General features: G+C 36.4%; 1 protein-coding gene across 1 annotated transcript in view; it reads left to right on the top strand.

Moving 5' to 3' along the window:
• Nucleotides 1-16557, top strand: part of Pgant7 (N-acetylgalactosaminyltransferase 7) — a 167328-nt gene that overhangs the window by 113999 nt on the left and 36772 nt on the right. The window lies entirely within an intron of this gene.

Raw genomic sequence — 16557 nt, 5'->3', positions numbered from 1 at the left:
TATATGTCTTATATGTTTAAGTTATGTAAATCTGGAAAAGGCATATGAAAGGTGCCAAGAGGAAAACTTTTCAGAATGCTAGTTATATGATGTAAATGGGATATTATATTGAGCAATACATAGTCTCTATTTAAACAAGTCTAGTTAGAATTGAAAGAGATACAGGAAGATAGTTTGCTGTTAAATCAGATGTGCTACAAGGGTGCACATTATCTCCACTTTTATACATTATCTATTCACATTATGTATGAAAGTGGTATTAAAATATCAAAATATTTTATATTAATCTTAGCTCTTTACTTTATGGAGATGATGTTATACTTCTGAATAAATTCAGTACAAGTTTGCAAGATTCCCTGACTAAATTGAATAATTATTGTAACAAATTTAGTATTAAAATCAGCAATAAAAAGACAAATGAAAATAGGCAGAAACATTGAAAACATCAACTGTATCCTGAGTTTAGAACCTATAGAACAAGTAAAACATTTCAGCTATTTAGGTACTTTTAATGAAGATGGCAAATGAAATATGAAAACAGACAACAGAATTAATAAAGCTGGTATGATAGGAAATCAGCTGAATAATTTATATGGAATAAGAAAGAAATTAGTTAAAATACTAAATCAGATATATACAAGACGGTGTTCAAATCAATTTTACCTTATGAATCTGATAGCTGGATTAGAAATAAAACACTTGTTCAGAGACTGGTGACCATAGTTATGAGAATTCTGAGATGAGAGCAGTAAACAGATGGCATGTGACAGTATTTTATTAAAAATATGTATATTAGTAAATAACTTGTCATTGTTAGCATTCAGGAATGTGTTAGAGAACTAATCTCAGATAGTATGGTCACTTAAACAGAATGAGAGAGAAATATTAGCAAAACAATTGTTCTCTGCCAGGTTGGCAGGAAAAAGATCCAGAGGATGACTAAAATGTATGTGAATTAATACAGTAAAAAGTACCTCAGAAGACAGAAATATAACATCTGATTAATGTTGGAATCTTGACAGATGACAGGATTAATTTGGAAGAAAATTGTCGATCAGAAGTTAGTAATGATCTGACTTTTTCATGTAGTATTATCATAATATCCTGTACTCTACATGAGGGTACATATCAGGAATTTAATGATGAAGATGAAGAATAAAAATCTTTACCATGTTTATGTACAGAGTTGGTCAGAAATCACCTGAAAGTCGTATTGATTAGATTAATTTAGGTTAGGTTTCTTTATTTATGTTGTACTTAGGGTTATATATTTCAGATATGAAAATAAATAATTCTGAAATAATCAATATACTTATATTGATTATTTCAGAGTGCCAAGGCAAGAAGGCTGGAGGTGTCTGAGGGAGAAGAAGGTGCCAGAGAAATATGTCAGGTTGTTGCGGGAAATGTACAGAAATGTGAAGACATGTGTTCGGACCTGTCTGGGACAGACAGAAAGTTTTCAAGTAACAGTTGGCTTGCATCATGGGTCAGCATTAAGTCCGTTTCTGTTTAATATTGTGATGGAGGTGGTAACAGAGGAGGTGAGAGAAGATGCGCCTTGGACAATGTTGTATGCAGATGACATCTTGCTGTGTGTAGATTCAAGAGAAGAAGCGGGAACTAAACTGGAAAGATGGAGAAAAGTACTGGAAGAGAGAGGTATGAGACTGAGCAGAAGTAAGACAGAGTATGTGTTGCACAGTGGGCGGCAGACAGGAGACAGATCTAGAGTTGGAAGGAAATGTCATCAGGAAGGTGAGAGACTTTAGATACTTAAGTTCAACAGTGGAAGAAGATGGAGGAGCTGAGAAGGAAGTGGGATGCAGGATACAAGCGGGTTGGAGGAACTGGAAGGAGATGGCTGGAGTGTTATGTGATAAGAGGGTGCCAATCAATCTGAAAGGCAAAATCTATAGGACAGTAGTGAGGCCAGCTATGACACATGCTATAGAAACTGTGGCCCTGAGGAAAAATAACATCAGCAGGATGGAAGTAGCAGAGATGAGAATGCTTAGGTTGTGCAGTGTGACCGGAAAGGATCATCTGAGAAATGACTATGTTAGGGGAACAGCGAAAGTTATGAACTTAGGAGCGAAAATACAGGAGGTAAGTTGAGATGGTTTGGTCATGTGATGAGGAGGGAGGATGAATATGTGGGAAGAAGGGTCATGCAGATGGATGTGCAAGGAAGGCAGAAGCGTGGGTGCCCAAGAAGAGATGGAGGGAGCTGGTAGAAGAGTACTTGAGGATGAAGAACTTGGATGTGGTGACAGCCCAAGACAGGAAGGTGTGGAGGAGACTCATTATCAACAGTGACCCCACTTAAGTGGGAGAAGCTGCAGAAGAAGAAGAATCAATATGCTTATAACAACTTAAAAAGTTTTTCAACATTGAAAATTATTGGAAAACAAATGCTGAAAATGTAAAAGAAATGTGGGAAGAAGAAGAATATAGAGAAAATACACAACACAGGGAAATAGCCTATTAATTGAGAGATAGGTTTCATGAATATGGAATATTGCTGCTTTGCCACATTCAGGAAGACCACATTCTGTCCAAACTGCTGAAATTGTGGCTGCTGCTCTGACACAAAGTGCAAAATGCTTGAATGCTGAATTTGGATATCTTAGGGAATTCTTGAAGAACAATATTAGATGCTCAGGGATTTAAAATTTGTCAGTCTTGCTTGATCTGCAGTCTTGTGGGAGATGATGTAGATAGAACACTCTAAATGTGTGAATTCTTCATTAAGCAGCATAAAGAAAATCCAGAATTAATGAATAAGATCATATGGTGCATTGAAGCTGCCATTTAATTTAATGGCAAAGTCATCTAGCGCAGTTGTATTTATTACTCCTTAGACAACCCAGTATTACATAAGAACAAAACTAAACCAACCAGGAATATTTGTCTTGGGTGTTGATAGTTGTTGAAGCATTGATTGGACCATACTTTTTTTTGAGGACACAGTTATGGGAGAAAATTACTGTGACATGTTGGAATCTTACTGTTTCCCAGTACTGGAAAGCTGACAAGAATATAATTCATCAATTTTCATGCATGACAGATCATCTCACTATGTTGCCACATCATTCCTACTCATCCATCAATCTTAGGATGTGTTGAGTCCCCCTCCCAAGGGAGCTTACAGCTAATTAGTGCAGCCAGGTCTGCCAAAGTATGCAACTTGCTTAATGTTTTGCCACGAGATTGGATTGCAGACAGGGTCCCGTTAAGTGGATGCCTTACGCTTCCAACTTAACTCATGAATTCAGTGTCTGGGGAATGTTTGAAGATTTTTAATAGGTGATAATTAACAGTTGAGATAATATGCTCTCCTGTCTCACACCTGATTTTACATCCTACTATCTTAATCTCTTTCAGTTCTAACTGCTGACTTACAACTCAAATACAGACTGTGTATTGTTTAATATAATGTCCACTCACACTGTATAATTGTTTTGAACAGCTTTTTTCTTGACACCTTATTATGTATGCCTTTTCCAGAACTACAAAATTTAAATAGTGATCCTTATTATATTTCTCAACAGTGTCAGCAGATAGAACTGAAAGAGGTACAGATAGATAGTTTGATAGTTTAATTGCTTCTCAACCACATGTATAAATCTTACTTGGAACACTCAGTAGATTTTTATCTATTTTATAGATGGATGCTAACTATGAGAGCTCTACCTCAGTAATCCAGAATTTAACTTCTCTCTGAGCTCTTAAATTATTCAGTGCAGCTATAAAACTTTTATACCTACATATTTGAACATTTATTATTAAGAAACACTTCCAAGGAGTCAGACTAATTGAGGGAGGCAATAGCATAACTGCTTTGTTAACCATTTACACTAGCCTGACCTCTGGTTAGGGGAAGAGTAAAATTTTTAAAAAATATTAAATAAAATTATTATAATTTTACTAATTTATTTTCTATATAGAAATATTTTTTTCAACTTGCCTAGAAATTGTATTCTTGTCTAATCCTTGATTAGTATTATTATCATTATATGGTATTTCTATGGAGACTCATTGTGGGAGGCCCAAACTAACTATTATACACACAAAACCAATCATATCTCTACTTAAATTCATCCACTGTCAGGGAGCTTACAACTAATTCTGGAAATACATTCTGCTCATTCACCACTCTCTATGCAAAAAAAATCTAGTCTGTACATTCCTACTAACCACACCCTTACACAACTTCCACAGATGATTCCTTAGTTCTCTATTTGTCATATATTGAAAATTTTCCTTTGCATTCATTTTATAAAACCCATTTGCTATCTTAAAAGTTTCTATCATGTTGTCTCTTTTCCACCTATCAACTAAACTTTCTAACTCTCACACCTTTAACCTATGCTCATAAGGAGCATTCTGCATACCTGTCACCAGCTTAGTCACTCGTCTCTGAATCTTCTCTGCCACCTCCTGGTCTCCAAGAAATGTTGGTGACCAAATCTGTGCACATTAGTCAACATGTGGCCAAATCAACCTTGCAAAGAGGAATAATAGCTTCCCTATCTTTAGTTGTTAGCATGTTTTTCAACATTCAAGTAATCCTTTGAGCTGTTTTACCAACTTTTGCAATATGCCCTCTGTACATTAACTTTTTCCACCATTAGCCCAGGTCACTAGCCTCATCAGTTTCCTGCAATCCAGTACCATCGATATGATACACCATATGCAACTTTTTCAACCCAAAGTGCATAACTTTATGTTTTGTAACATTAAATTGGCTATTATTATCCTTTATCCACAGTGTCAATTTATTTAAATCATCCTGCAGGATATCTACATCAGCTTTATCAGCTATTACTGTCTGCATTTTTGCATGATCAACAACAATTGAATTCCTCCCCCTTTAAATATTTTCCTATATCATTGATATACAAATTAAAGAGTTAGTGGCCCTAGCACAGAATCCTGAGTACTCCAATAGCCACCCTCATTCTCCTAGATTTCACTTCACCATATACTACTCTCTGGTGTCTGTCTGCCATCCATCTTTCCCCATCCATGCTACTAGCTTCATATCTATTCCCATTGCTCCAGCTTTTATAATAGTTTTCCATGTGGTGTTCAAAAATAATTACTAATATCCACTAAAATAAAAGACATCTATAGAACACATGCAATACCACTGTCATATGCCTTGCAAAGTCCAGCAGCATCATAGTGTAACCATTTCTTTATCTAGTTCTGCTGTCATTTTCATATAAAATAGGAATAAATTGTTAAGACATGACCTACCCTTTACAAAGCCATGCTGCCCACTATAGAATATTGAATCCCTATCTACCAGGTTGGATTTTACCTTTAACTAACTTTTCCAATACTTGAACTACCACTCCTGATATATTAATTGGTTCTATAGTTTGCTACCTCTGTCTTGGAGCTACCTATTATACAAGCTTATCCTTTTCCACCCTCCCGGAACCCTGTCAAGAGCTGAGCCTTTAAAATTCGGCCCTGCCAATCTTCCGTATGGTTTCACACCATTAACAATACAAGGAATTTCCTTCCTTGTGAGGCCTGTGTTACCAACACAGAACAACTTCATGAGAGGTAATGCCAGCTCTTTTGCACATACACGTAGTGCATAGGTTTATATGCCGTCCAGTCCTACTGCTGTGTTCACATTGATATTTTTCAATATGCTGACCACCTCCTGTTCATCTACCTCAATTTTGGTGTGTCTCTGTGACCTCAGCAACTACAAAATCTTGCCTGGATGATACATCCTTGCAAAATGATCACTCGGCAACTCAACTATTTCTTTTGCATCTATCACCTTCTTACCATGAGCATTGTTGAAAGTCGTCCTACTGTAGTCATTTCTCCTCTTACTTGCTACATAACAAAAAAAAAAAAAAAACTTTTGGGTTTATTATGACTTGCTTAGCTAATCTTCTTTCATAATTTGATTTAGTCTTTCTTACCATACCAGTCATCCTTTTTGCTTGCACTTTGTATGGCTCATGTGAGTGTGCTGATCACCTTTTTCTTTATATTCCCTCCACAGCGTTTTCTTTTTTTGCAGGTATTTCTATATATATCTATTCATCCACTTAATTCCCACTTGGGTTTATCATCCTGAACTTGGGTATGCAGTCTGATACTGCTTCTCTCAAACAGTTACATGACCATTTCTCATGCACTACTGACATTTTAGATGCTATTGTAGCTTCTAAAATCATGGCACTGCTTCAAGATTGACTACTAAGTCTGTCATAATTATCAGCTTTATAGTTCAACATAAGTGACAGGAATGCCATATGTTTGGCAACTTCCAAGAACAAGACTGCATGGTCACTCTCTCCAATTGGAGGTAGAGTGTCTACCCTGGTTATGGATTATCTTCTGATGCTATTATCAGATGAAACACTCTCAAACTCCTGGTACCCTCTATAACATGTTGTTTCAGGTAATTATCCCTTAGCAACTATGTAAATTCCACTTCCATCCTATCATACTCCCCTTTTCTCCCTCTAATCTATATCCTGTTGACTATAGACTCTCATAATAATTGTTCGGCCTGCACTCATTGAGTTAATCTGCCGATTCATGGCAACTACATCTTCCTGTGGACCCCAGTCTATAGCACTAACAATATATTTTATCCAATTGACCTCTATCTTATGCCAGACAACCTTAAATGAAACATCTCCTCTAGACCTGAAATCCTCTTCAACTTACAATTTTGGTGGTTGTAATTCTTCAGCTGTCATCAGCAATACCTCACCTCCTGTCCTATTCTCTCTATCCTCCCTGAAAATACAATACCATTTACATTCTATCCCTGTAACTATATCATTTTCTGTCAACCAGGTCTCACTGATGCCTATAATTTTTGGTTAAGTTGAACTGACCAATGCCAAAATCTCTTCTCTCTAATTCTTGATACTTCTGGCATTTTTGTACATGCATTTCAACATCCTCTTGTACCCACAATTACCGTCGTGTAATCCTGTTACCAACCATTCATATTAGAAACCTGTGAAATCACATTCAACATTGCATAATCATTTCTGTACAGATTTTCATTAATCATTAGGGAGGATGCCTGATTGCATCCTCCCTAATAACTCTAGTTTTTCTTGTTTTGCACTTTCAAATTCTCACTAATCAACACTTTTTTCAAACATCTTCAAAACCATTTAAATATAGTCCATGTGAGACATACAGGGTGTTCAGGATAAATTTGACAGTTTCGTAAGGAAAAAGAAAATCTTCTTTGTATCTATTAAATTTAATGAATTGACAAAAAAACATTACAGGCAGAGTTAATTACAATACTATCAACAAGATTTACTCAAAATAACCACCATTAGCATCGATCACAGCTTCAATTCTGCTTCGGAACCTCGAACAAGCTGATGCTACAGTCTCCCTGGGAAGGGCCGCAAAAACTGTTTTAATTTTATCCATTAACTGGGCTTTTGTATTACTGGAAGTGCGATTGGTGTCTTTTTCAACTGCGCCCCATACAAAATAATCCATGGGGTTAAGGTCTGGGGAGTTTGGAGGCCAAACATTTGGACTGGTGAAGTCGTAGAAATTTTCAGACAACCATTTTTGACTTTTCCCAGAGGTGTGGCAAGGGGCCGAATCCTGCTGCCATACATACGGCCTACCATTGGCTACCCTTGTTATCCAGGGCTTGACTACAGTTAGCAACTTCACGAACAAAGCCCGAATTCCAATGCCAGGGTTCTTCAACACCTGTTCCTGCAGATTTGCGAGGAATTCTGCTGTACGAACGCAATCAGATTGTCTGCTAGGGATCTTTCTTCTTGCTACATCCTCGTAGTCACCATTGCAAGTCTCTAGTTCATGCCTGATTGTTTTTACTGTATTCAGGGAGCATTGGGCAGCAGTCGTAATATCCTTATTTTGATGGCGGGCACGAATCATCATGATACAAGTTATTCTCTTCCATGATTCAGGTGGGTTCCAGCTATCCATCCTTTCTGACATCTTGTATATGAATGAAGAAGGGTCCAAACTTTTAAATGAAGAGAAGTGTGTGTTAATACATGTAACTTACGAAAAAATATAATTAATTATAAATATGTCAAATTTATCCCGAACACCCTGTATATAAGTCATTTGTCCTTCAAATTCACTCTGCATCAATAAACCCCATCCCATTCCACTTGCACAACCTTCTCATTGACTCATTAGCAATCATGGCCCTTCTTCTTAACTTTGTCATGTCATTTCACTCCATACATCAATAAATTCCATTCCACTTGCACAACATTCTCATTGACTCATTAGCAATCATGGCCCTTCTTCTTAACTTTGTCCTGTCATTCCATAGCAATAGACTCACAATTTTTACTTCTGTACTCTTCATTTTTGCTTTCATTGCAACTCTTTCATATCTCCACTCACTGCATATTTGTCCTGCCATAACAATCATCTCTTTCACTTCTCCTTTCTGAAAATTAATAGCCTCATTAACATCCTTGATTTTTGCACTTGGGAAACATTCTTTTATCACTTGCTCATTAAGTACACTTGTTATCATTGAATTTTTATATAATACCTTCTCCTTATTTCCAGTTTCTTGCACTTTCATACTTTTTGAATTCACCTTTTCTTTCAATCTCCCACCTGCTGTACCATACAACAATCATTCCACTAGTGTCACTCTATCTCCCATTTTGTCCTGTGAAGGACACAATGTAAATGCACTATTTCACTCCTTACTGTCACTTCATCACCTACATTACTTTCAGCCATTTTTTTCATGCCTTCATTTTGCACACTACCATTTACTACTTCTGCATTCACCAGATCACTTTTGCTATCTTTCTTTACACCGTTAATATTCATCCCTTCATTTTCCCGCTTTCCACACAACTCTCGTTTCTTACACTGCATGAAACATTTACGACAAACTCTCTCTCTTTCTTTCCATTCTCGCTTTCATACCACAACCCATTCACTTTTGTAAATGAATACATAGAACATGTATTCATTGGTTCCATATAAAAATGCTTTCTAAACGTTATCCTGTGTTAAATTTTGCGAACAAACATGCTCAACAATACAATCTAAAATAAATAAGATATAACCAAAAATAATTACTAATATTCACTAAAATAAAAGACTTATCTATAGAACACATGCAACACCACTTCTGCTCTGTGCTATGCTCCAAGTGTAAGCAAACAAAGTTTGCACATGAAGTATCTTCGTGACTAGGCTCCTTATATATAGAGGTTAATGACTTCACATTATTTGCCTTAGGATCCCACAATGCAAAGCATCTCCTTTTGGACGAGTTTAATACTATGAATTATGGATAGGGCTACTACTCAGATCGGTTTCGACTTTTATTGAGACCTCATCAGTATATATATTTCCCATATACACACATTTTAAACAATAATATAATTTATTGGCAAGCTTAATTTAATTTATAACCAAGCAAATACATTTTCTGTGATATTTTATTTTTTAATTTTACTTTTTCCACACCAGAAATCAAGCTAGTGTCAGCAGTTAACAGCACAGTTATGATGTAGCTAATTTATGTGTATTGTGATATAGCTTTTGTTTTTGTTAATATATTTGTATTCCTGATGATAACTTTGATATAGAAGTCAAAATGCTGAAGGTTATTTTTCTTAGTTGTAAGTAAAGTAATTACTCTAAAGTGTGTTTTAGTCTCCATAATTTTTACACAATGAATGCTGATCACCGTGTAACCCTGAGAGAAAGAAATCACCTTCCCTTAGTAAATCCATGCTGTTCATTGCAAAGTCTAGATTCTCTGTCAACCTGTTTCTATATGTGAGCTTTTAACAACTTTTCCAAAATTTTCACCACCACTCCAGAAATACTGATAGGTTGATAGTTAGTCACACTGCACTATACTTGTGCAGTGGGATTATCATATGTTCTTTCCACTACTGTGAAATCTTCCCTGTTCTGAGACTCAAATTATAAAACCTGGTCAAAGGAGCAACCAGTTCAGTTGTGAACATTCTTTTAGCATCTGTGCTGATATCCCATCAGTCCCTGTTGCCAAATTCTTATTCAGTTTGTGTAACAACTGTAGTACCTTAAACATAGATGGCACCTAATTAAGACTTTAGTCTTTGTGTTGTACATTGCAATTGTTCAAACTAGTCCCATTGTTATACTGAATTGTTGTTGTCTCGTGCACTGTGAAAAACTGTTTTTGTGCTCCAAAATAAGTTAAGAAATAGTTATTTTATTATCAGTCTGTGTTCTCATCTATACCATTAAAATTAATCAACTTGTACCATACTAAGTAAACATGTCACTGTTAACAAAAGGTGCCAGTGCACCATACTCTTGCATGCATATGAGAAATAAACTTTCAACATCTTTCTCTAAATCCAGAGTAATTTTTTAAAAAAGGGTGGCACACCATTTGGCAACTCCTATAGGTAGAGATGACCTGCTAATGCTTCTGCCTAGTATCTCCACTTGGGCATAACATTAGACATATCCGCAAGGAGATGTGTTTTGCGTTATGGGAGATACTGAGATAGGAGTGTTGGTAGCTTGCTCCACCTTTGCAAGGAGTTGCCTGGTGTTGTACCACCTTACCCCAGTTCTTTTGGAAGTGCATAAATAATACTATGCACTAGGGGAAGATCACTACCTATGCCTGACCCTATATTGAGGTCTCATCAGTGGGAGCCAGATCCATCATTTTTATTTGGTAATGTATTTTGTTATCACTATTAATTAACCAACTTGGTTGATTGCTAGTAACAACATTCCACCATGTATTTTTTTATTTAGTGAATTATTAAGTAGTCATAATAAAAAGAAAGAAAGAAGGTTTAATCTAGTGCATACCCCCCATTTACCGTAATGTACTATTTCCCTTAGTGTTCTTTTGCAGAATTTAATGGCCTTGAAAATTAGCTAAGAAGGCTAATAAGGTCTGCTTAGCTAATTTTCTTTCATAATTTGATTTGGCCTTTCTTACCATATAGCAGGAGTGTTCAACCCGTCGATCGTTTTTTGGTCGATCTCTTGTGTATTCCTCCTTACTTACAAATTTAATTAAAACTGAAAACAATATTTTACTTATCATTATTTGGTGTTATTTTTAATTTGCTTTAAGTGTATTGTTATTGTTTATTTAGTTTTCATTAAAATTGTCAAATCAGTAATTTTCTTATAAGTCTGGGTAAATGAATTAATTTGGATCAGTGGAAGTCAAACAGCGAGCCGAGTGAATACGATTATAAGCAAAGTGTAAAAACTCGATTGTAGCTTAAATATTAAATATTCCAAAGCACATTACATCGATTTTTTACTTAGGTTAAGTCCCATGTGAATATTGTAAAAAAATAAACTTTGTTTGTTTCGGTATAGTTTGTATTAGATGTTTTTGTAAATAACTCTTTTGAAGCTAACTGTATATACTGCTTTAATAAGAATATGTTAGAGTGTTAAAAACAAAGGCAATGTTTTTGTTGTCGAAGCTGTATATGGCGGCATTAGAAAGATTATTATTGAAACTTGTATGTATGAGAAAGGCTTGCAGGCTCTAAGTGTAAACAGCTCCGAAGTCAGTCAGAAAGAGTTCAAACAACTTTCCGATGGCTGGCAACTTACAATCAAAAGAAAGTGGAGGAGAACAAAAGGTGTGCCAAACTTGAAACTTAAGATGAAAGACTCATACCGATTCTTTGGGGGATTGCCAAACTTCATGTGAGGTCTCAGAGGAAGTCTAATAAAAAGGGACTGAAGCAAGCAGAAGGGGTCCCAGTTCCAGAGCTGTCAGAGACTGTCTGGATCCACAATCTGAAGATGCAAGAACAGGAGAATATGGAGGATGTGGAAGCTTTTCCCAGCCAAGTTCCTCAATCTTGGTACAGGTGATTCTTGCACTATGAGGGCATGTGTTATCATGGTGAAAAACATCCTTTTGATTGACCAGAGAACGCCTCTTTTCCTTCAGTTTTTCATTCAATCAATTGAATTGTTCACAGTATACTTCAACTGTGAATGTTTGATTTTGTGGCAAAAGTTCAAAGTGTATAATATTCAGCCATATCCCAGCAAAACCTTCTGAGGGTGAAGGTCTTGTTTTAGCTGAGGAAACCTGTTCTTCTGAATGAACTCACTGCCTTTGGTGCTTAACATTCTGTAAGGTATCCAGTTTTCATCAGCAGTGATTACACAACTCAGAAACAGAGATTGAACCTGTCGAGAATGAAGACCAGTGCACTCTCTTTGATTGTTGTTCATCAGTTTGTGAGGAACTCACTTGCTGAGCTTAGGCACTATTCCAAGTTCTTGCAAATAGCATTGGATTATCAATGATAATGAATTAGACCTTCTACTAAATCTTCAACAGTTTTGCACTAAACCTTCAACAGATGCATTGGCATTTCTTGCAGTACTGACTTCCAGCATATCATTATCGAGAGAGACACGGCACCCAGAGCAAGGGGAGCCTTTCAAGCTAAAGTCCCCTTCTCGAAATTTTTGGAACCACTGCTGGCACTTTGGCACATTCATAACATTATTGCCATATGCTTCTTGCACATTTTTTACAGTGTTAGCAGCATTGTTTCCTTTTTTAAACTCATAAAGCATGATGTGCTTAATGTGCTCTTCAGTGACCATAGTAATAAAGGGTTATTTAAACAATAACTTATGTATGATATTCTTGCAAGGTGGGATTCCTTAGATGAGGCCATCTAAGCTTAGCAGTACTTATAAACCTTAAAAAATTCATGTTTAGACAAGCTGAGACACATTTGAACAAGTACAGTATAAAAAATGACATTACTTTTGGGATGACCTGATATTTCTTCTAAGGAAGATAAGTCTTCTGTTTAAAAATTTGTAAGGAAGTCATTTAAGACATTTGGGACATTCTTTTACTTGGGATGTTAAATTTGTCAGAAACAAATGTGGTCAAGCATACAGTTAAGTTTAATTCAAATAACCTAATTTTTGTGAAGCAGTATCAGACAGTATACCACCTGAGAATCTGCAGTTTATTACTATTATTACGGGCGACTCCAGGGAGTCCTTAGACTCATCAAGGGAGGCCCTAAACATCATGTCCACACAACTATATGACATTCTCACAGTATCTATCATACCTTGCCTTGAACTCACTCACCATCATAGCACCCACAACAGACTCTGGCAGCTTATTCCACTCATTTACCACTCTAAAAGTAAAGAACCCAGCTCTAACACCCCTGCTAACCACACTCTTGCCCAACTTCCATAGGTGTCCCCTAGTTCTCCCACCACCTATCCTGATCTCAAAAATATCCTCTGAATTAATCCTATAGAAACCCTTTAACAATTTGAATGTCTCAATCATATCTCCCTTTTTCTGCCTATCAACTAATTTCTGCAACTCACAAATCGTCAACCTGTTCTCATATGGTTCATTCCATTGCCCTGCCATCATCTTGGTCACTCACCTCTGGATCCTCTCCACCCCATCAAGAAGAAACCTAGGTGACCAAATCTGGGCACAGTAGTTGAGATGAGGTCTTATCAAGGCTCGGTATAGAGGTACAATAACTTGCTTGTCTCTGCTCGTCAAAGTATTTTTCAAACTTGCTTGTCTCTGCTCATCAAAGTATTTTTCAAACTTGCTTGTGAAACAAACCAAGTGAGTTGATGAGCTGATTTAGCTACTTTTGCAATGTGCCCCCCTAAACTTCATCTCCCTATCCACCAACACTCCCATGTCTCTGGCCTTATCAATCTCCTGGAGTACAGTTCCACCAATGTGGTATACTGCTGCTAATCTTTTCACCCCAAAATGCATAACCATACATTTTGTCACATTAAATTGATATCCATTCTCCTTAGCCCAGAACTCCAATCTATCCAAGTCATCCTGCAAGATTTTGACATCTTCTGCATTCACTATTGCCCTACCCAACTTTGCATCATCAGCGAACAAATGAACTGTTCCTCTTAGATCCTTCCCTATATCGTTAATGAACAAATTAAACAGCAGTGGTCCAAGAAGAGAACTCTGCAGCACACCACTAGTCACAGGCTGTCTTTTGGACTACTCCTGAATAAACTACTCTCTGATATCTCTCCATCAACCACCCACCTATCCATCTCACCAACCCTATATCCATTCCCATATGTTGTCGTTTACGGATTAGAATTCCATGTGCTATCCTGTCAAATGCCTTAGCCAGGTCCAGCAGTATCACTGTAAACCCATTACCCTTATCCAGTTCAGCCGTCACTGTGTTATAAAATTTGAGCAAGTTACTGAGGCATGATCTACCCTTCACAAAGCCATGCTGTCCCCCATACAGTATCTTATTTTCATCAATCCATTCCTGTATTTTTCCCTTGACTACTTTCTCCAAGACCTTGACAACGACTCCTGATATGCTGATCGGTCGGTAATTTGCAACCGTAATCTTGGATCCTCCTTTATGCAGTGGAACTATTTTCCCCTCTTTCCACACCTTTGGGACTAAACCAGACCCGAGACTCAGATTAAACAACATGGTCAAGGGCACTTATAATTCTTTAGCCACTTCATGCAAGACCCGTGCTGGTATACCATCCAATCCCACAGATATATTCACATTAAGGTTCACATCAAGTCATTGCAGGTTATTTAAATCAGTTATCTCTAAGTTGCATCAAGCTAATTTAAAGTTGAAAACTTCAAAGAGCCCCATTTTTCTTGAGTGAGGTTTTGTATCTTGGGCATATTATTGATTGTAATGGAATAAGACCAGATAAGGAAAATGCATATGCTCTTGACTCATTTAATGCTCCTAAGACAGTTAGGCAAGTGAGGAAATTTGTTGGAGCAATAACATATCACCTCTAAGTTTAAACCTATAGGTGTGGGTAAACCCAGATCAGTAGTCAACACAAATGGGTTACTTATTTATCTATTAACACTTTATTAGCTCTCATATCAATTAATAATTTCTCCAGACACATTCAAGTGTAGGTAGTTCCTCTTATACAAATCGATTCTTCCCTCAAATTCACTCTCCACCTCCAAAAACTCGCATTCATTCCTTCTACACAGTCTTTTATCAAATTGGTTGCCATCATAGCACTTCTTAATTCATTTCTATCATATCTAGGTAATAAAATTAACAATTTTCACTTTCTCACTTTTCACTCTTGCCTCTTCCAACAATCCTTTCATGTTCTCTCTCATACTGAACTTATCATTAGTTAAATTTGATCAAATTTTTGGTCAAATGTTTTTCCTACCAAAGTTTTCCTGACTTTTGTTTAGCTACTTTATACATTGTTTGCTTCTTATATTTATCTCCATATTCTCTCACAACATGTGCTGACTTACCAGAAACATTAAATATGCTTTCCTCTTCTTTTCAATGGCTATCTGTTTTAATTTTCTGAGTTTACAATGAAGTTTTAATAGTTCTCTCTCTCTCTGAATCAGTCAGTATTTTCTAGTTTGCCACCAAGTCTTCAAAGTTTGATTCATGTTTGTATACTTGAGTCTCTACAGTTCACCTATGAAAGCTTTTGACTTTGATTTTTTTTTTTTAAACTGTGTGTGTCTTTTCAATAAGAAATGCATTTTTATCTTGCTCAAAACTAAATGGTGATCACTTCCTATTTCAATTCTAGTAGCAAGGCTTATACGTTGGTCAGACATAACTGGTAATTAGTTTACGGAATTAACAATGCATATAAAGTATATTAATTAAAGGTAACTTTAATGAATAGCTTCCTTTAATTAATATACTTTATGTGTTGTTAATTCCGTAAACTAATTACCAGTTACTTCCTATTTCAAATCTCGTGTATACTTCTTGTGTTCTGAACAAGTAGGAAGTTATTGCTATCAAACATAATAGCGAGGCTTTATTTCTAGTATCTTCTCTTCGTGTGAATACATGTCCATCTTTATGTTCAGATATGGACATATCTGAACATAAAGATTTGAAGACTAGTCCATCTGCTGTGCAGAAATCCAGCAGGTACTTATTATTAGCTTTGATTTTTTTTTTTTTTTCTCTTAATTTTCCCAACATATTTCTGTATGTCTGGTATGCATTTCCTGCTCTGCTGTTTAGATCTCCATCAAGGACTAACTTTTTCTTTATATCAGCTTCCCTTTCTTTTGATGCAAAATTCCTCCACTTCTTCCTTAGTAGAACTTTCTGTAGGACTCTTATATGCAAAATAAGTCTCACTGTTCACTTCTCCATTTTGATGTTTGCCCATATCAGTTTGAAATTGCCTGCCATTGAAAATTATTCTTGTATTTTGTGTTGAATGCTCCCCCTTTCCCTGAGTATTGCTCTTTAGAAGAATCTCATCTGTTTTGTTTTGTTAACAGCAATTATGTCAACCTATCATTGGTACTTCTGTAATTCTGCCAGTTCCATTTCTTTTCCATTGATGCTTCTTACATTGATTGCACCTATCTTGAATTCTGCTAATGTTGAGTTGGAGTTTGCTCCTTTAGCTTGATTTTTACTGTTTATTCTACTTCCTTGATGAAAACAGTAGTGACCTTTAATCAGGCTGTGCCTTAGCTGG

This window comes from Typopeltis vanoorti, chromosome 17 (genome assembly GCF_054136105.1).
Source record: "Typopeltis vanoorti isolate ZY-2024b chromosome 17, IOZ_Tvanoo_1.0, whole genome shotgun sequence".
NCBI lineage: Eukaryota > Metazoa > Arthropoda > Arachnida > Uropygi > Thelyphonidae > Typopeltis > Typopeltis vanoorti.
This window is presented reverse-complemented; position numbering and strand designations above follow the sequence as displayed.